The 21515-nt window shown below is 40.6% G+C and overlaps 1 protein-coding gene across 2 annotated transcripts in view; it reads right to left on the bottom strand.

The window, feature by feature from the left end:
- Positions 1 to 14436, bottom strand: part of HTR2C (5-hydroxytryptamine receptor 2C) — a 265143-nt gene extending 250707 nt beyond the window's left edge. For both annotated transcript variants that reach the window (XM_035006112.1, XM_035006121.1), the window contains exon 1: positions 13917 to 14436. The gene's annotated coding sequence lies outside the window, so the exon portion shown is untranslated. The remainder of the gene's footprint in view (positions 1 to 13916) is intronic.
- Between the last annotated feature and the right edge of the window lie 7079 nt (positions 14437 to 21515).

The following is a 21515-nucleotide window of genomic DNA, read 5'->3' as shown; positions in this document are numbered from 1 at the left end:
GGAGTACTCAGTCAAATGTACTGTTAAACAGAACCTTAGCAATAATTGAATGTAATAATGCATAAAGTTGGGGAAGAAAAACTGTTTCATTTTGAAGAATCCGAGAAAAATATGACTCTTAGATATTCCCCAAAGCTTTACATAATCAATGTTACTGTTTGGACCTCTGTTCTTTTCTCTCTACAACATTCTGTCCCTTGGAAAGTTCTGAAATTTAGGTAAGCCAGAATAGTATGGATTGGCCCAAACTCCTTTATCTCTAGGCTTGACTTGTCTCCAGAGATTCAATATCATATTTTCAGCTATCCGAAGAACATGTGATGGTGCATGTATATATTTCATTTTGCCAAATAAAATGTAAGTTCCTCCATGGTAGGAACCATATCACACAAAAACTGTTCGTTAAATGCTGGCTTGACAGTTCTGCGACTCTAAGAAAAAATGCTATATTCTCTGTCATGTTTTTACAATGTTGGTGTAATTCAGCTTCAAAAAATATTTTTAAAGTGATGATGATGATAGAAATCTAAACGATTATTCAGCTAGATCTAGAGTAGGCTTGAGTGCCACAGGTTAAAATCTGGCTGAGGACCAAAGTTTGAATAATTCTTTAAAAGTACTTTATGTCATCATAAATGGTATAACTTTGGATTCATTAAAGATGGTAATAAAGAAGCTAGATATCATTTTCAGGAGAAAGTAATTAGAAATCAAAATAGAACACAGAAAAAAGTCATGAACAAGTTATAAATGACCTTTCTTATTCTCTGTCCAACCATCTGTGGTCACCCTCAAAGACACCCTCAAGAGTTCTGAATACAAATACAGCAAATTGAATACTCCCCAAAAAAGAAAGGTTCTGCTACAGGGGAAAAAAAGATAATATGAAATGTAATTAAACAAATGCCCGTTTCTTTTGAAGCCCTTTATAAAGTAATAGTTTACATACCCAATTAAATCTAGGAATATATTAAAGGAAAAAACAATTTCTAATCATGAGGCTCAATCATAAACTAAGCATTGACAACACTGATATTTAGCAAGATATTAATGAACTTTTGTGGAGGGACTGTAGCTGTAGACAGTTTAATTTAAACTACCTAAAAATGGTTATGCTTAATTTGTGATCGAGAGCCAGTGATGTCTTAAATTTGCTTTAAGCGATAAAAGACAAAAAGAAGGGACATTTTCACTCGTTCAGTAGTCTTTAAATACTGAATCATTTCACGTTTAGGCCCTGAAGTAAAAGGAAAAGGGCAAGATCAAGATCCTAAGTGAGGTTTGGCTTTAGATTGTTTAAGGAATACTTAAGTAGTTGAAGAAGAGTTACGACAATTATCTTCTAGGCTATAAAAATCAACTATGTGAGCATTATTATTTGAAGTGGATTTTCAGAACTACAAAACTGCTGGTATTTTCATAGACTGTAGCATTGGAAATGACTTTAGTAATCCATTCAGTCTGATTTACCTTTTTAATAGGTGAGAACATAGAGGCTGATAAAAGACTAGAATGCAAGTCATTTAACTCTAAATTTGTACTCTAAAAACCTTTCCCCACAGTGCTTCTGTGCTCTTACATATTAATTATTCAGCAAATATATATTGAAAGAACCCACAATATGTAATGATGTATGCAGAGGGTAGTTGGGGTAGAGGTATAAACATGAATAATATATAATTTTGTCTTCTGTGATTTCCTAATCCAATAAGAAAGATAAGACTCAAATTAAAAAGTGAGATGATGTGTATAAAACCTTGGACACCAAGCCTGGCACCCAGGAGACAGATCTTGAAACCTAAAAAACAAAAACAAAACAAACAAAAACCAAATGCAATAGAGTGTGCTAAGTGGCACGTAAGTAGCAGAATTAATGATGTCCATTTTTGTCCAGATTTGAAATTCAAATTTTACTATTCTTATGTACATGGGTGTCAACCTGGATAATTTTTTAAAGATTTTATTTATTTAGAGAGATAGAGAGAGAGCATGCGCGGGGGGGGAGGGGCAGAGGGAGAGAATCTCAAGCAGACTTCCCGCTGAGTGCGGAGCCTGACATGGGGCTCCATCCCACGACCCTGAGATCATGACCTGAGCTGAAATCAAGTCAGTCGCTTAACTGACTGAGCCACCCAGGTGCCCCAAACTAGATAATTTTTTTTTTATGACCAGTAGTCCCTTTATACCGCATACACAAAATCATAACACATTTTAATTTTACGTATTGTTTCTTGGCTTTATAATCTGCATAATGCCCTTAGTCTCCTCCACAGCCCCACCTTAATTAAACAGTACATTTTTCTCTGAATTAAGAATGTGACTGTTTACAATTGTTTCCTAATGTGGCCCATTACCTGGAGTTCATTACTTCATGACCCCCCTTGTGGTCTTTTTATTTCACCTTGACATTTGACAGCTACCTTGGCATCTGATTGCTATTAACCGTACATATGCTTTCCCCAGAAGTTGGGCAGCATGGTTTTGTGTGCATGGGAGATGTGCAGGGTTCAAACATGGAACTGGGGAGTCATATGAAGTGAACCTTAAGGCACTAACCCTAAGATTCTATAATCATGATGAGAATGAAAAGGGAGAAACTTCTGAGTAGCATTTTGTAAAAATAATTTAGATGCTATATTGATGGATTTAACTGAGAATACATGGAGAAAGGTGATCCAAGAATGACTCCAAGAGAGAAAGAACAAGCATTATTTCAATTTTCATAAAAAAGTAAAGAAATGTGGGAGGAGGGGTAGAGTATTTTTTTTTAATTCTAACAATGTAAGTGTTGCCATAAATGTATTCTGTATTGTGCTACAGAAATGTAGCACAATATATTATTTTTTATTATTTATATATTATTCATGTTTAGAGTACAAATTTAGAGTACTTGGGCGCCTGGGTGGCTCAGTCGGTTAAGAGTCTGCCTTTGACTTAGGTCATGATCCTAGGGTCCTGGGATAGAGTCCTGCATGGGGCTCCCTCTTCAGCGGGGAGCCTGCTTCTCTTTCTGCCCTTTCCCCTGCTCATGCTTGCATGTGCGTGTGCGCTCTCCCTCGCTCTCTCTCGCAAAAATAAATAAATAAAAATACTTTTAAAAAAAGAAATAAATGTACTTTTATTTAGAAATAAATGTGCTTTTATTTGATCTTGTTGCTTCATCTAAATCAAGAGACTCAGAATATCAATTATAGATATGAACACACTTGGCTGCTCTTCTGAAAATTGTATTTACCCAAAGTAAATACATGGTGCATGTGTATATTTCATTTAAAGTACAAAAGTAAGGTAAAGTACAAAACTAAGGTAAAAAATAGCAAATTATAACAATGTATTATCTTCTTAGGTTTTCAATGGTTTTTAACTATTAAATCTAACTATTTTCATGTGAGTGGTAAAATACGTGAGAGTTCTCTCCATATTCTTTTCCCCATTTTGTATATTCATATAATTTGTCTCCAGATTTGTAACCTTAGGGATGTAAGTCACTTAACCTCAGTGGTTTCTATGTTGGTTTGTAACAAAAAATTTAGTTTGAAGGATCCTTACAGAAAAATCACCTAGTACAACCCTCTCATTTTATAGTTGTAGAAACCAAGGCCCAAGCAAAACAAGCAACTGGTGCATTTTCCCTTCATTTTTCCCAAATAGGAATGTAGGAAAGGAAGAAGTTGATGTTGTCTATACAATAATTGCAGAACTGTATTGTTATTATTATTATTATTTGAGAGAGAGAGAGAGAGAGAGATGGAACACGAGCAGGTAGGAAGGGGCAGAGGGGGAGAGAGAGAGAGAGAATCTTAAGCATGCTCTATGTCTAGTGCAGAGCCCGACAGGGGGCTTGATCTCATGACCCTGATATCATGACCTGAGCTGATATTAAGAGTCAGATGCTTAACTGGCTGAGCCACCCAGGGGCCCCGCAGAACTGTATTATTATATGGAATTGCCTTTTTGATCTAACAGGACTATTAGCTTCTTCGGGGAAGTACTGTGTAATACGTGTATCACTTCTCTAACGTCCAGTGAAATGTTAAGCATACAGTAGGCCCTCACAAACTACTTGCTGAAATTCCATAATTGTTACAAGCTTTTTATTCACCTTCATTATGTAGTTGACTAATTTGACAGATAAACATGGGTCATGAATTTTGTCAATCGATTTACAAAACATTTAGATAACTGGCTGAGGTTTGGTAGTAGAAGCAGGAAAAGTTGAGGTAGACCATTATCCCATGAGAGGAGGGTAATGAACGTTCAAACTAATGAATCAGCACGTGCTAACTTAAGAATATGGAAATCAAGAGTCATTGTATCAGACAGAAAGTATAACAGTGGTTGCCAGGGGTTTGGGATGGAGGGGAAATTGTTTGATGGGTATAGAGTTTCAGTTTTAAAAGATGCAAAGAATAACAAAGATGGATGGTGATGATGGTTGCACAACTGAACTGTATACTTAAACATGGTTAAGAAGGTAACTTTTATGTTATGTGTATTTTTTTTTTAACGATTTCATTTATTTATTTGAGAGAGAGAGAATGAGAGACAGAGAGCACGAGAGGGAGGAGGGTCAGAGGGAGAAGCAGACTCCCTGCCGAGCAGGGAGCCCGATGCGGGACTCGATCCCGGGACTCCAGGATCCTGACCTGAGCCGAAAGCAGTTGCCCAACCAACTGAGCCACCCAGGCGCCCATGTTATGTGTATTTTACCACAATAAAAATGATTTAAAGCAAAAAGAAGTAACCATTTTAATAGAAGATATCTTCCAAAGCGGGGAAAAGAGTCATTATATCCATGAGAAGCTTTGGGGCTTATAATTCTACCATACATCAACAATTCTATCCATTTGTTTACAGTGTTTTTTTTTTTTTCAGTAGGAATAGAAGCATGATGAAAAGACTAGAGAGGGGCGCCTGGGCGGCTCAGGGGTTAAGCGACTGCCTTCGGTTCAGTTCATGATCCTGGAGTCCTGGGATCGAGTCCCACATCGGGTTCCCTGCTCGGCGGGGGGTCTGCTTCTCTGACCCTGCCCGCTCTCATGCTCTCTCTCTCTCTAATAAATAAATGAAAAAATGTTAAAAAAAAAAAAAAAAAGAAAAGACTAGAGAAATAAGTCTATTGAGAAACCAGCTCATTTATGCTTTCTCAAAACTTGATTTAAAAAAATTTTGTTGGAGAGATACCAGGTCCTTCTTGTTTTACTTCCACCAAGAATAAAATCATCAGTTTCTCTCTGCATCTATTTTAGACTGACATTACATTTAATAATGTAAGATATGGAGGTATTAGCCCTTTGGAAATCAGTGACTAATCAGACAAAAAATTCTAGAACAATTTACCCACAAGCCACAAAGCATTAAAATAATTTTAACTGTTTTTCTAAGCTAAGATTTAAAAACACCTAACAGAGTCATGATTTTACCACTCATAGCAATTCATTAATAGGAACCTCTGATTTCCTATTATAAAAATGAGGCAATAAAGCTCTTGTGTACAAATTTATTTGCTGCAAAGGCATTTGGGAATTGTTATTTTAAAAAGAAAAAGTTCTGCTCCATTCTGAACCATCAACTCATACCACAAAATGAGTGTAGACCTTTGAGGTTACTAATTAAAAGCTAAAAAACAAAGGAATGTTACAGTCAGAATATGGAATTGATCCTAATCATTGATCATTACCTTTACCAGACATGTATATGGCCAATAGAATAGGGTGTCTCTTTCTCTCCTTTATATCTATCTATCATCTATCTATCTATCTATCTATCTATCTATCTATCTATCTATCTATCTTTTATTTTATAAAATATTTATATATATTTATAGTTACATATACTTCACTGTGAGTGAACTGAAAAATTAAAACTGTACATGATAGGGCTAAGCTTTAGCTATAAACTAGTTTAAGAAGATTTATAATTTCTTAATTGCTCTAAAATATGTTGAGAGAGATGACATGATATCATTTCAGAGAAATCTGTTATTCTGTTTGATGCTTTGAGTTCTTAAATGTTATGTGCAGGTGTGCTAGAAATTCTACTCTATTTCTTCCTGTATCTTCTTTCACCTTTAACTACTGGAACATACATTCCTAGGAGGATGAACGGATGAATGGATATATAGATATAGATGTAAATATAGATATAGATTGATCATATGTATATAGCAATACAATTAATCAAGATATGTTAATTGATTGCTTACTATGTGCAAGGACTTTGCCATATATGTGGGCTAGTCAGCAAAAGCTTTATGCAAGAGGTGGGGCTTAAACCAGACCTTGAAGACCAGGTAGAATTTAAATAGGTTTAGGAGGGGGAGCACCAACCACAGTACTGAACTTTCCCATTTTACTCCAGAGTTTCTAGCAATAAATTATTGTTGAATTGCAAGTCATTACAATGGAAGTAGTAAATGAAATAGTTTTTTTTACCAATTAAAAAAAAAAACAAAGCCTTTAAGCATACAGACTTTTTTGTCAGTATGTTCTTCTAAACTCTTCATTAACTTTAAGTACGGTACTCGGATCCAGTCTTTCTACCTGAGTTCAGATCAGTAAACTTAAAAATTGACAATTACTTTCTGCAGTACCTATTTTCCAAGCCATGGTTATCACATTATTTCTCCTGATGTGTAAAGGCAAATGGGATCAGACAACCTCTCTGATACATGAGAAATAATTTTTTAACGACCCTTCCATTCCCTCCAGTCTCAGACCTCCAGGATTTCAATTTTCCTGTTTGAATTCTAAGTAGCCAACTGTATATAAAGGACTAAATTTGAATGGCCTTTGTCGTGGTGTTTCACATATAGGACAAACCACACACACTTATGTGTCCAACTCACTTTCATGAGACCTGACTCTTTCCAGTCATCCTCTGTACATAACAGCATTATTTCCCTGATTTTATTTCAGTCTTTAAATGGTCTCTCTAAGTCCCCTGAGCTTCACTCAGGCTTCCTGTCCCTCAGTCGCTCAGCATTAAAAGGACTTTCTCATTTGCTTTACTTTTTTCTTGATAGCTGAAGCTCCAGATGAAATGTTACATGCCTTTCTTATTATTTTGCCAAACAGCATATTAATGATTAATGGACACTGTCAGTAATAATATCCTCATTTTAACAGGCAAATCTGTTCTATCCAAAGACTAGTGGCTACAGTATGAAAGATAAATTAGCCAATACCTAAACGGAGGCAGTAGAGTTTACTGCTTAACAGCATGGTCTCTGGAATCAAAACTGCCACATTTCAAGCCTGGTTTTGGTTAGTTAGTTAAAGTGGATTATTTAACCGCTTTGTCGTGCCTCAGTTTCCCCCTCTGCAAATTGTGGATATTAGTTGTACCTTCTCATAGGGTAATTGTGAGACTTTACATGTGACTACATGTAAATCTCTTATAAATCTGTAGTACATAGTAATTTTCAATAAATAACAGCTATTCTTACCACCTTTTATACCTCTTTTGTGAAGAATAATTATGTGCTAGCTTGGGCAAGTCTTCCTACCTCGATTATAGGAAGCTCTACCTGAAACTATTACGACTTTGATTACTGAGATAAAATGAGAGATACGTGAGTTTAAAATACACTTATAAAAATATTTGAACGCGGGGGCGCCTGGGTGGCTCAGTCCTTAAGCGTCTGCCTTCGGCTCAGGTCATGATCCCAGGGTCCTGGGATCGAGTCCCACATCGGGCTTCCTGCTCAGCTGGGAGCCTGCTTCTCCCTCTCCTGCTCCCCCTGCTTGTGTTCCCTCTCTGGCTGTCTCTCTCTCTGTCAAATAAATAAATAAAATCTTTAAAAAAAATATTTGAACGCTGTTACATTTACTCATAAGAATTTACTAATGACTTTAAAGACAACAGTCATTTTTTAGAAAAATGAAAAGATAAAGAGAACCCTAGTCAGTGTGGCCATTGCTATTCTTCTCTAGATAACAGTTGACATCACCTTTGGTTTTGGTAGTGTTTAATTTTTATTTAAAAAATTTTTATATTGAGCCTACCCCCCCCCACATCCTGCATTTTAATGCTGAGTCAACTCTGAATGCTCACCTTCCCTTCCTCACTCCTAATCAAGCTGCTTCATTTTCTTTGGAAAGTTACATTCACTGCTCACTTTCATTCTTCCCAGGCTCAGCTAACCACCTTGTACAGTAGTTCAGGCTGCACCAAGGTGCCTCGAACTAACTCTCCATTCCGATTCCTTTATTGCTCACTCCTTTTATCACAAATCTACTCCCTTTATTGTCCACCAGAGGACCCTTTGTTTTTATAGTCACCTCCACTGAAAAATGAGAAACATGTTTAAGAATTCAGGGCAGATGAAATGGCCTTTGCTGACCACCTATATACCCTCAACGTTGTTCCATGTGCCAAAAGAAACTCTGATAGAGGAGTATCGTTGGAGATGGGATGGGGAATAGGCTCATGAGACTACTTAATGGAAAATGGGTCAGAAGGCAAGTGTGGTTATTTTAATAACTAACTTGAAATGTATTAATAATAGTAGCCTGTTAAAAAGAATCCATTTTCAACATAAGGAAGGTTAAAGAAGTTGGTATGTGGAAGGCAAAGAACCAAAAGGAACCATGTAAGATACTGCAGAAAAGAGAAGACCATATTGGGTGCCTGGATGGCTCAGTCGGTTAAGCATCTGCCTCAGCTCAGGTCATGACCACCAGGGTGCTGGGATCGAGTCCCGAGTTGGGCTCCCTGCACAGCGGAGAGCCTGCTTCTCCCTCTCCTTCTGCCTCTCCCCCTGCTTGTGCTCTCTCACTCTCTAACTCAAATTAAGAAATAAGTAGAATCTTTTTTAAGAAAGTAAGAAGGCTATATCATGGATGAGATCTTTAGGATATAGAAGAAAACGAGATCCAGTGCACAGAGGGAGAAGTGAACTTTGGAGAAGAACAGGGGTTCTTATTTGTCCAAGGCAAAGCAAGAGAAGTAAGCACAGAAGTGATAAAGAAATGTCTAGAGGTAGAGGAGAGAGAAGCTACTAAAGATGACATCTTCCTTATACATCTCCTTTGCTTCTGTCTTCTCTGTACAGTGTGAAAGTAAAATTACTGAAATTAGGAGATTTGGGAGTGGAATACAGAAGTTGGCAAGAGTTGCAGAAGTGTGGAACATGTGTCTAGGGGTATAGGAAAGGGAGTTAACAGATAAACTTGGCTTGTAAAAGGATTGCTGAGCGGCATTGAGGGCCCAGCTGAGGTTGGAGACTATAAATGTGTAGTTTTGTTAGTTTTTTCCAGTAATGCTCAGCAATCAGAGTAGAAAATAGGACAGATTAGCGCAAAAGAGTGGAGGTAAAAGGTGGGGGCAGTGTAAGGGCAATGAGGGGTGCAGTGTGTATTGGGTGATGATGAGAAACGTCATGTCTGGCATAAGGGTCAGACTAGGAAGAAAATGAAGTGAAGCCAAGAGGGTGCCTGGGAAGTCTTGATGAGGTTGAAAAGCAGGTATAAAAGAAGTGAGGTGCGGAGTAGGTGGGTACTGAATGCCATAATCTGAGCGTAGTATTTCTGAACTTAAAATTTTAGAAAGTGATGTATTTCAGGTGTGTCCACGGGCCTGAAGACAATGGAAAAATAAGAGGTCAAGGAATTATGAGGCTAGACTATTATTTGGCAATCATCATAAAAAATGAAGTCTCTAGAAAGTGGCAAGATTAAAAATGGACGATAAGAACGAACCAGGTGCCAAAAATTTCAATGGAGGTGTAGACAGCAGAGACAAGAAAGAAATATTGAAATGTTGTAAGCATCAATAAAACATTATTTAAGTAAAAGTAGAAGAGAACAGTTCTAGTGTGTTGGAAGTTAAAAAAAAAGGGGGGGGGGACTAGTGGAGAGATTCACCCATAGTGTTAAGCCCTTCCATACGGAAGAGTAATAAGACTCATGAAGTGGGGAGAAGCAGAGGATAAGAATTAATCCATCTCCACTTGAGGGATCTGTCAGGAAGCAGGAAAGCTTCTGTAGGAGTAATCCAAGTAGGAAAATTCCAGATTTTGGTTATGGCAAGGAGGTGGAGGAAGTGTTCAGTGAAAAAGCTGAGGATCTTTCCTTTCCAGTACGTTGCTGTCCAAAAGAACTTTCGGCAATGATGGAGATAGTCTGTATCTGCACTGTCCAAGAGGTAGTCACTAGCCACTTGTGGTTGTTGAGTAGCTAAAATGTGGTCTGTGAGACTGAGGGACTGAATTTATAATTTTAATTTCAGTTAATTTCAATTTCAATAGCCATATGTGGCTGGTGGCTGTTGTACCATGCAGTTCTAAAGTCTGTTCGACAGCTCTCAATACATTTATGCTTAGTTATTAATAGGTAATGACGAAAATAAGTTACCCCTGCTAAGTGGATGTTTGTATTTAAAGGAGACAGTGACTGAGGTTAAAGCAGGAAATTCCTGAATGTAGAATTTCAAGTGCTGCGGAAAACCATGAAGACTACTAATTTGGGGGCCAAAAGCCCTTTCTAGTGCTTCTCAAATTCAATCATGTAAACCAGTCCTCTGTGAACAAAGTTAACGCTAATGAATAAGATTGACTTTATGAAATGCCAACTATATATACAATCTTGTAATAAACAAGTATCTTAGTAAACTGCAGATGGCACAGTCTTAAACACAGCTGAAAGGAGGAAGGATTAGATGAAGTAGAGATGCTGGGTACAGGGAGGAAAAAAAAAACATAATTAAGATTCCAGCTCATGTGCATCTTATTTGAACTCCTGCTTTTTTACTCTATCATTTGTGTATAAAAATGTCAGAAATGACTGCCAAAGGGTTGTTGCGTGTGAGCATTAGATTAAATCTGCTAGTGACTGGCTAAATGATAGTGCAGCTTAACCTCTTGATGGGTTTCAATGTTACTTGTTTAAAATGGAGATTATGAGGCTGTTTTGCAGCCATGTTGTCAGTATATGAGGAGGGCTTAAAATGTTTTGAAGAAAGCCACTGATGGATGGATCAACTGAAACACTCATTGAGCTGGTGATTGGAGGTTTCTGAGATTCAAGAGTATACAAGTTATAGATAAAATAACATAGGTATACTGGAAGAGTGACAAATAATAATAATAAATATGCCTTTGTACAATAACTTAAAAAATTTAAATGCTTAATATCCATGTGCTTCACAATAATCATATAGGATTAACATATTACATTAATACATAACATACTAATATATGTTATTTTATTACAATAATATATGTTATTAACTCCAACTTACAGTCAAGTTTTCCTAGTTTGCTCATGGCTATCCAGGCTGTTAGTGGTACCAATTTACTATTTCTTCCACTAGACAACACTAATCATTACCAGATGCTCTACTAAAATAATCTCAATACAAGCGCTATACATTCTCATTTTGTGAGGTATTTGACTGCTGTGAGAATTGGGTGGTAACAGGTTCTTTGATGATAATGGCCAAATAGTCGGAAGCTTCTGGAGCCACTGTAACTTGGGACTTATTTGCCTGCAGGCTCAGAAAGTAGCCACCTCCTTCCATCTCAGGCCTTGAGCAATTGAAGAAGAGTAGCTGAGGTTACTAATGTTGGTTTCGGACAATCTCTTTCTCTTTTATTCCATTGTCATAAATTAATGTACAAGAATACCTTGAGAGATGGAAGGAAAAAAATCCAATGTTACCAATAAAATGAGAATATCTTCCTTGTGCTAGGTCTTGCTATGAAGACCATGTGAAATAATGTATATATGTAATGTTCCTGGCTCCATGCCTGGCATCCAGTAGGTTCGCAAAAATGTCAGCTCTCACCTCTCTTCCCATGATTGCATACTGCACCAAAGCCTGTCATGCTATTATCTGAAAATATCATCATCCTCATCCATGACAGCTCTAGATATAGATCCCTCAGGAAAGCATAGGAAGGGTTAATAACCTTCTCTAGATTATGCAGATAGAAAAACACTGCCAGTGTTGGCTTAAGCACCCCAAATCCTACCTTGACATTGCAATCACAAGCCTTATCCACCTTCGGAATTTCAGGACTTACCTTGGGCTTGTTGCTGTAGATGATAACAGCTAGTAGGAAAGAAATTGCATGGATGAAATAAATAAATATTTTATTTCCTCCCCAGGAAGATTAGAAGAACATATTTAAGGAATAACAAATTTAATTAAATATTCTACAACCCACCTTCCCAAAATATAGAAAAAAACTATTTAATTCCCCCTACCCATGGCAGGGGTGAGGTGTGTGGGGGGAGGGGGAGATAACTCTCAAAGATCAAGGTATCAGGGTGCAAAGAAATTATACTCTTCGTAAAGGATGATATTCAGGGTGACTTAAATACTGCAAAACAAAAACAAAAACAAAAACAAAAAACCAATGATCATGGTAGAACTCTTTCCCCCCCCCCCCCCCCCCCGGGGCATGTCAGTTGGCCCTTTTCATTGGGTCTACACATACGTGGTCAACTACAGTAACACCTTGTTTCTACCGTGTTCGTGTTTTGATTGTCAGAATGGCTGATAAGTGGATAAACTTCTTAATTAAAATTTAAACTCTAGAACCCAGATGTCCTTTTGCACCACTGTGTGTGAGGTCACGAATGTCTGCAAACTGGGGAGCTCAGTGGTTACTCACTGCGCAGCGTCTTCCCCAACCCCAATCATTTTAGCTAAGTGCTATTCCACCTAGAGCAAGGTTCCCTCCGTTAGCCTGCCTAAAAGGTATGTGGTGAGGGGCATATGCACTTAGTGGCTCAGCAGCCAGAGGTTTCCTTGGATGGGGCTTGTGATGGTAAATATTAATGAAGAAGCTGCGCGGTACTGGCAATGATTCTCGACCAAATTAGATATTCTCTAAGTGCCAAATGTCGCCCGCTGAATCTGAGTGGAGGAGTGCTGTCGCTTAAAATAAAGGGGTCTTGAACACAATACAAACTGTTGGTCACCTCAGGTCGCATACTACCCAACAGGAAGCAAAAGGCAAAGGGCACGGCGCAAAAAAAAGAAACAGACACACAGACACGTTTTGCAATGACGAACTTTATGTGGCTTCAGGAACGGCAACCTGTTCTTATGCTTAGCAGTTCCGAGGTACACTGTTAAGACTGCTTGTCAGGTTAAACTGAGTTAAGGAACCGGAATAAGAGGCAGCACTGGAGACCTTTCCGCAATCCTCTTCAAAATATAGTGACTTAGGTAAACTAATAAAAAAGGCTCACTGAATGCCCTTATACTCTCCTCTTAAACTTACGTGACCATCAGCAGCGCTGTTCAAATTCAGCCCACAGCTGTTAGACCCAGACACAGATCCGCAGTGTTCATCTCCCCAGAGTTACCGGTGTTCACTTAGACCCTCCAAAAATTGGGGCCGGTTTTCAGTGAGAACATAATAGAAGATCCTTCGCCCCACTCTGCTCCCACTGTCCCAAGCCTTGTGCCCCCCTCCCACCTTCCTGAAATCGGATTTCTTAAAAACATAGCCCGTATCCCCAATTCAGTGCACCTTCCGCAGCCAGAACCTCTGCCCAGAGACACCCACGTTCACTCTCCCCCCCCCCCCCGCCCTCCACTTCTTGAGACCCCACGCCCGCCTCCTATTTCTCTCTCAGCAATCCGGGTGCTGGATTCTCGAGACCACCGCCCCCTCCCCCGCATCCGCCCAGCGCCTTCATCTCAAGTCCCCGCTTCCCAACCTCCTTTGAGGTTCCAGTGCCCCTCTCGTGGAACTAAGACCCCTCTCCTCCCAGAGACCCCAGCCTCTCCGTGAGCTGCGCGTTCAGAGTCCTTCCCTACCCCCCGCCCCCCACCTCCCGCTCGGGCCAGCGCAGTTGTGCAAGCTGCAACCATCCGGGACCTGTCCCCGCTCCCCACCCCATCCCCCGCCTAAACCCTTAGGGTCTCGGCTAGCAATGCCGCCCGGGGCTCCAACTTACCACAAGCGTCCGGGAGGAAGACAAGGCAACGGTCGCCGCGGCGGCAGCTAGACGAGAAACGGACTCGGCTGCAATCGCCCAGCGGAGCCCGCGGCAGTCAGTGCGCTGCGCTGCGCTGCGCGCCGCAATCTCGCGCCTCGGCGGAGGGAGGGACGGAGGGAGCTCGGCGCGATAGTAAGCACCGGCGAGTCGACCTCCTCTGGGCGACCGTGCGCCCCCGGACAGGTTTGGCTGGTCTTGCTCCACTATCTTACTCTAGCTTAGTAACTGACCACCTCCAGCATCTCTGCACTATTCGCGTCTTCTTTCTTCTTCGATGGCCCCTAACTAACTACACTACTCTAAACGGACGAAGGCCATCACGCGAGCGCCACGACGATCTCGACGACTCCGACGACAACGGTGTGCAAGAAGGAAGAAAAGTTCATATGCAATCGCAGGTAAGGGGCGGCAGGCCGATGGAGCAGCCAAGGCTGGCAATCCAGCTGCTCCAAAGGCAGGATCGGAAAGATCGGTGCGCCCGAGGATGTGAGCTTCCTCGGCGAGCACCAGAGCGCCTACCCCGCGCTGGCGATGCTGCACCGCTCTCTTGGGCCCAAACCGGAGGAGGGGTGGAGCCAAGAGCGACCAATCAGCGCTCAGCGTTACACTGCCCCCGGCCTGTTTGGGCGGTCTCGTAGTGCATCTGGAACCTGCTGGCAGGGGGCGCGAGACCCCATGGTGGTGGTGGTGGTGGTGGTGATTGACTTGATTTATGAGGCCTGGAGAATGGGGGGAACCAGGGCCAGTCATGGGGGGGCGTCTCAAGAATGCACCCTTAAAGATTGAAAAAAACACCTCTTCCCAGACACACACACACACACACACACACACACACACACACCTTAACATTGCCTAAATCTCAGAAGTTCCACCAAGCTTTGAAACTCCCTCTGAGGTTCCAGGCTTTTCCCCAACAGGAGCAACTGAGGCATTCACAAGGTCAAACATATTTAGTGAGCAAAGGCCGAGGCCCTCAGGCCCTCTTCCCCGCCTTGTCCCTAACCCCAAACGCAGAGAAGGGAGAAAGGAAGACTCTTGGCCTTCATGCCCCAAGAGGGCACCGCTTAGTTTCCTTCTTGACCCCACAGCCCCCGCTAAGTGCTTAGAAAGACACCCCGGGGGCAGCTCCTTTGGGTTTCTGAGGTGGGGCTGCACCTATATCTCTGGTCCAGAGCCTGAGGCCCACAGCCAGTTGGTTGCCCAGCCACTGTGAGGGCTGCCTTGGCATGGTCAAGACAGCAGGGTAAGGGGCCAACCACAAAAGCTCCCTTTTGGCAACTAACGGGATGCCGAGCTGCAGCCCCGCAAGCAGAGCTCTTCTCCCCTGGCTCCCAGGCGCCGCTGGGCAGGTGCCTGCGGTGTCCTGGCTGCCCCGCAGAGAAGGCGGGCGGTTGGAGCCACTTGGCCAAGACGTCTAGGAGGTACCAAGACCACACTTAGAAAAGGAGAAGATCCCACCGAGAAGGGGGCAAAGCAGATTCCTTCTAAGAAGAAATGGGAGGGAGGGTAGGGGGTTTGTCTTGGCCGAGGCTCCGTGGCGATGTACCGAGGGCCGCGGAAGAAGTGGGCACTGGCTCCCTGCCGGTCCCAGGTAGCTGCACCAAAGAAAGAGATCGAGGCTCAGTTTGGCTACTTGGGACCCGACCCCAGAGCGCCGATTATATGGAACGGACTCCATGGGAGGCCATTCGGCAGCTAGGAGCCTCGAACCCCAGGGAGAGCAGAGGGAAGGACGCGGCTGGCCGCTCTGGGGACCGTTCACCTCAGTAGCACCAAAAGTTAGGGTTGGGGAAGGAGGTGGGAGCGATGGTAAGAGTTGGGTCCTTTCCTTATTCCGAGTCACTTCTTTCTGTGCCTTGGTTTCCTAATTTGTAAAAGGAACTTCCTGGTCTATTTCAATAGCGGCTTTTGGGAATCCTAGGATTCCCTCCATCCCCAGCGAATTCAGACACGTTCGCAGCGTTCTGATTTTAATTTGGCAGTGAACATACTGTCCACACCCAAGTTCTGTTTCGCAAAGCAAAAACCCATCGCAGTGTTCTTGAAGCATCTGTTGAATGCTACTCTATGATGCCGCGCAGGTGGCGGCGACAGCGCTGCCAAGTCCACGGACTGCACAACATTCGCATCCTTAGAACTGCTTTGTTAGCGAACAGTAATTTATACATATCAAAGAGAAAACGTATGTCTTCTTTTTAAATAATTAAGCACTCATCTTTAAAAATTCCCCAAGTGTCCTCTTTCTCTATGCCCGTGAGCACAGAATGCTTCGTTCTGGCTTTTCTGGCGGGACTTACTTACTTTGTTGGAAGCTGAGACATTAGTTTTACTTTTAAAAATGTAAATATAAATCCCTAGGATACATTCGCCCAGGCAAAATGGACTCGGCTGAGCCGAGAGCCTGAGATAGCATCCACCGAAGGCGGGGACCTCTTCGAGCTCACCAGCTCCCTGGGGAGCTGGCTTAGAGCCGCTGACCACAATAACAACAATGACGAGGATGAGTGTGGTCATAATCATAATCGTAATAATTATTACGATTATTACGACTACTTTTACAGATCTCGCTCTTTAGGCTGTTCTCGTTCTCCTCGAGAAAGGCAAAAGTACCGAGAAGGACCCGGGGTGAAGCTCACTCAGGGATGGGGAAGGTTCCCGGTGCATCACGGAGTTAGCTAACCAGGCGGTGGGCTGAAGCGCGCCTGGGCTTCCGAATTCGAGTACACACGGGCAGGCAAATTTTGCCTTTGAGCGGCGCCCGCCGAGTGGCCGGGAGTCGGCGAGGCTGAGCCCGAGCCGGGGACGCAGCCGGGCTCGGGGCGCCGGGTTCAGCCAGGAGCGCCAGCTCCACTTTCCGGGCACAGGCGGCGCATACCGCCTCTTTGGGTTCTCCAGGTGGCGGCCTGGCCCAGCGCTAGAGGATCCGATGGGTTTTGGTGGTTTTGGCAACACTAGCTCGGAGAGTATAGTGCAAGGAGTAATTTAGGGCGCACTTTAAGATCGGGAAAGCAAACTCAAAACAAGTACATGCCGGCGCGCTCAGCGGTCGCCAGAGAGGTTTTCTCGAACTCCTGCCTAAACTGGGCAATCAGCTGAGGATTTTCCCGGCTTTCCCTTCCCTTCCTTAGGTCTATGGAAGTTGTCCCTGGAAAGAGAGGAGTCATATACTGTGAAATCCTCGGCTTTGAGGCAAATCCCCAGTGGACCCCGGAAGAGTTTCCAAAAACTTGCCGCGTTTTCTAAGGCTATGGACATGCTTTTGCAACTTTCACACCAGGGGGATTCCCCCAACCTCAAATATGTTCCTTTCCAAAACTCCAGATTTAAAAATTCAGGAAGGATTTAAAGAAGATTGTTACTAAGTAGATAAAAGTTCCTCGTCCTTTAAGACTTTGGGAACGTTCTTACAAACAATAGTAGCTCATTGGAAAAATCTACTTCTTTACTCATTACTATTTCTCCTCTTGACCAGAGAACCCTATTATAACAAACCTAGAAAATGACAGATTAATATACTATGATTGATTTATTAATAAGTGACCGGGTTCTTGAAAAATATTCCAAGGAAGATATATTTGCAGAGCAAAAGAAGCTACACAAAAAAAATTCTACCTGGAAATTTTTACCACAGGACATAAATGCAAGGCATTTTGATATTCCTTCCACCCATATATTTTTTTTTAGGTCTAAAGGAAATCCTGATAGAGGGTTTTTTTTTTTTTTTGTAATTTTACAATTGTATCAGATAATATTTTCAGCATTTCATATTTTTGCTTAACCAGAAAAACCCAGGATCATACCCATAATATCCATCATTGAGGCATGATATAGGAAGAGATAAACTTTCATATTATTTTACACAGCAAATTTCTCCTTTACTGTTCCTCAAGCGGGGTCACAATAAGAAAAAAATCTTAGAGTTGGCTCATTATACACAAAATCTTTTCAAAGTCGGTAGGATTATTTTTAATGAAAATCAGAGCAGTTGAACTCTATGTGCTGTGTAGGAAGGCAGGGGGCAGTCTCTGATCATGTCAGTCTCTCTGAGTGCAACTTGTTTTTGGAAAGATCCCTGTTTTAGCGAAAAACAACAAGCAACTCTGATTCTCTGATACTCTCATGCCTGGTTGGAGAAAAAAACTGAAAACCTTTGGGGAAGATTTGGAAGTTCCTGTCTACATATTTTTGCCACTTCTCAGAATTAAAAGGTATATCAAGATTAGGAATCCGTGCTTATTATTATTTTTTTAAACAAATGTTACTGAATTAACGTAATTGTATCTGACATTGTTGTAGTGACTTCTGGTAATCAAGTATATATTTTTAAAAAACCAATAATATACATGTCAGTTTGAGTAGGGAGGGTATGGATTCTAATAGCCTCATCAAGGAGGAGAAAGAGCAACAAGCTACTTAGATCTCCTTTCTTTAGAGAAACATGGGTTGTCATGGAGCACATTCATGCTATGATGAATGCATTTTATATTATGGACATGTATTTCACTCTTCCAGGACAGAATGAGAAGGATGACAATTAAGGCCTTTTGTTTAAATTAAACTAAGATTGAAAGGCCAGGGCAACAGTGGTTTTTCTTTCATTCCTAGCCCTGAACTAGCAGTTTGTTGCCTCTACATCTTATTCTGACTCTTTCAGACCACTCTGATCTCTACTGTGCATTCCTGTAGTAATTAGGACTTTTACTATGCATGAGAATATTTGCTTGTTTGAGAGTTGTTTCTGAAATTCATGTGTGTGGCTTTCCTGGTCTGTAAATCAACATTATTACATTATTTCAAATGAAGTATGTCATCGTGCATTGCTAGCTATTTTCTTCTTTTCTTTTTGGAAGAACCATCTCCTCAACCAAATTATAAGCGTCTCAGGGGAAGGGGTTTAGTCATATTCTTTTCTTCATCGACTTTGTTCCTGTTTATCCTAATACTGGGCACAAAGAATATAAGTAACAATGATAACTATTAATTGTTGACACAAAAGCTGTTAGGATGAAAGGTCAAGAAGGGCAGGGCTGGTAAAACATGAATTTTTCAAGGACCTGAATATAAATATAAAAATAGAAAGTGTTTTACTAAATTGGCCCATCATGCAAATAGATCATGACAATTTGAACGGACCAAAGTAAAACTTAATAGGAAAAAATGTGAGATGCTGAACTTTGGGTACCAAATTTCCATGCACAAATTTTGGTCATGGTGGATTTTAGTTGGCATCTGGATCAACAAGTCCTCACTGTGATATCATTGCCAGAAAACCTAATTTTATCTTGGGCTTTTGCAACTTTCACAGAAAGAGGATACAATTGGGCTCTACTTGGTGTTTCCAGGCACAGTATTTAAAGAATGAAATCAGTAGATTGGAGTTCATGCACAAGAATGCTTGTGTCAGAAGGGGGCTTGAATCATGTTATGTGACAAACTTTGGGTTTGTATCCTCTGGAACAAAACTCTTGGGATACATGCTAGCTGACTTCAAATATTTGAGAGATTTTCTTATGGAAAGGGGATTTGCTTTGTTTCCCAAGGTTAGCATTTCTATCTTCTTTGTGTTTGTTCTCTCGGGGCCTGGAATATTGTATGACACAAACTAGGCATTCCGTAAATATTTGCAAACAAGGAAACTATGACGCAAGAGAATACACCTGGGAATTAGTGGAGGACCCTACAGATTCTGGCTCTGTAGGAGAACTTCAAAACATTCAGCACTGGTCAAGGGTGAAACAATCTGTTTCTGAAGGTAGTGAGCTCTCCAATATTGGGATGTTCAACCCTAGAGGTTAATCACTTAGTGGGGATGTTACAAAGAAGAGTACTATGAGAGGAAAGGGGGGAAACAGGTAGCTAATGAATGATATTTCAAGCTCTTTCCAATCCTAAATCTTGCAGAGTCCATAAATGCAGTCTCAAGCTAGTTTTAAAGGATAAAAAAGAATGTTGAAGTTTTTGAAAAACAGACTGAGGAAGTTATCCACTGTGGACTTGCCATAGATTCAGCTTTGCTGCAGGAAAGAAGCAGCTTTTCACCAAGACCACAAAACAGTTTTGTTGAGCCTGGTGCACTTGCTGGCTACTGACTTCCATGGAAAATAAGCTTCAGGAAGCTTATTATCATGAAAACAACAGTATTATGTTGGGATACCTTTATAATTCTAGAATACTATGAAAATGATCGAATTAAAAATATCAGGGTATGATTAAAAGATGTAAATTAAATTGAAGGTTACTATGGGAATTTCACGAACACAAATTGAATGTTAGCTTTAACAAAAGGAGAATTTCTTCTTTATTAACCAGCATAATATGTGTGCATGGACTTCAATATTCTTCAGTAACATCTTTGCCTGAGACTCTTGAGATTTGCCAAAAGAAAATTTTCACTAAGAACTGGCATAGAGAATAAATTGAAGCACAACTGGAAATAATGTTTTGGCGGCTTTGTTTATTTGTTTCCCTACTAATCATTTTATGTGACTGTACAAATTGGCAAGAATTTTGGGCTAACAAGTATACCAAAGAAGCCTTTGAACTAAATCCTGATTATACAATCATTTTATGTCAGAAGTGATATAACTCATCAAGATATGATAAATGGGAGTGAAGAATAAGTTATAGAACATGCACAGATCAAGCTTAGAATCTAGAGTTAAGGAATTTCAAAAATACGTACCTTATCATGCAGTCTTTGTATAACTGAGTGACCTGCTTTTGTTTATTTGACTCTATTCCTTTATTCTTGTCCTAAGAGTTATTATTCATTATTAGTTCAGTGCTGCCAGATTTTTTAAAGATTGAATTTAAATTAACAATCAAAAACATCTCCTGGATCTCAATAAATAATATCATCACATAAAGCTGTGTTACAAGTGAGGCCATTTGTTCAGTATGATGTAAAGTTAAGCTTAGTTCAGAGAGCTGTTGTTTCTTAGTTTCCCTAAGGCTGTAATGAACTCAACACATTGCACACTAAATAGACATATACCATAACTCCAATATACGTATGAGCCAAGCACACATCTAAAAGGTGAGAAAGAGCTCTTTAAACTAGAATTTGTAATTCAAAAGGGGAAAGATTCTTGAGTTTAAAATCCCCTTTGAATGTTATCAACTGTTGCTTTGCAGATGGGATAGCAAAGATAAAAAGGAATTTATTTATCAGTAATGCTCAAAATATGGCACTATTTCCTCCCCAAAGATCTTCTACTGAAAACTTTCAGTATTTTTGAAAAAGATAAATTTCTCCTCTTTGTGTATACTCATTAAACAAGAATATGAACAATGGTCTATATTTCACCGTAAGATGCTACCTACCTAACAGAAAAAATCTTGTACATAAAATTTTAAACAATAATCAATTTCACTACAGAACTCATACAGCTCTATTATTTTCTTAGCTTGATATCCATACCCTCCCCAGTAAGTAACATAATCAACTAAGTTTAACTAATTCATTTGGATAACATGGCTTATAAGCTCTGTGTCCCCTGTTCTAATTCATCTGTAGTATCAAATATGTCATAGGGGTTTTGGTAAACTCTTAACATC

Source organism: Mirounga leonina, unplaced genomic scaffold, assembly GCF_011800145.1.
Source record: "Mirounga leonina isolate KUSES-001 unplaced genomic scaffold, KU_Mleo_1.0 Mir_101664, whole genome shotgun sequence".
NCBI lineage: Eukaryota > Metazoa > Chordata > Mammalia > Carnivora > Phocidae > Mirounga > Mirounga leonina.
This window is presented reverse-complemented; position numbering and strand designations above follow the sequence as displayed.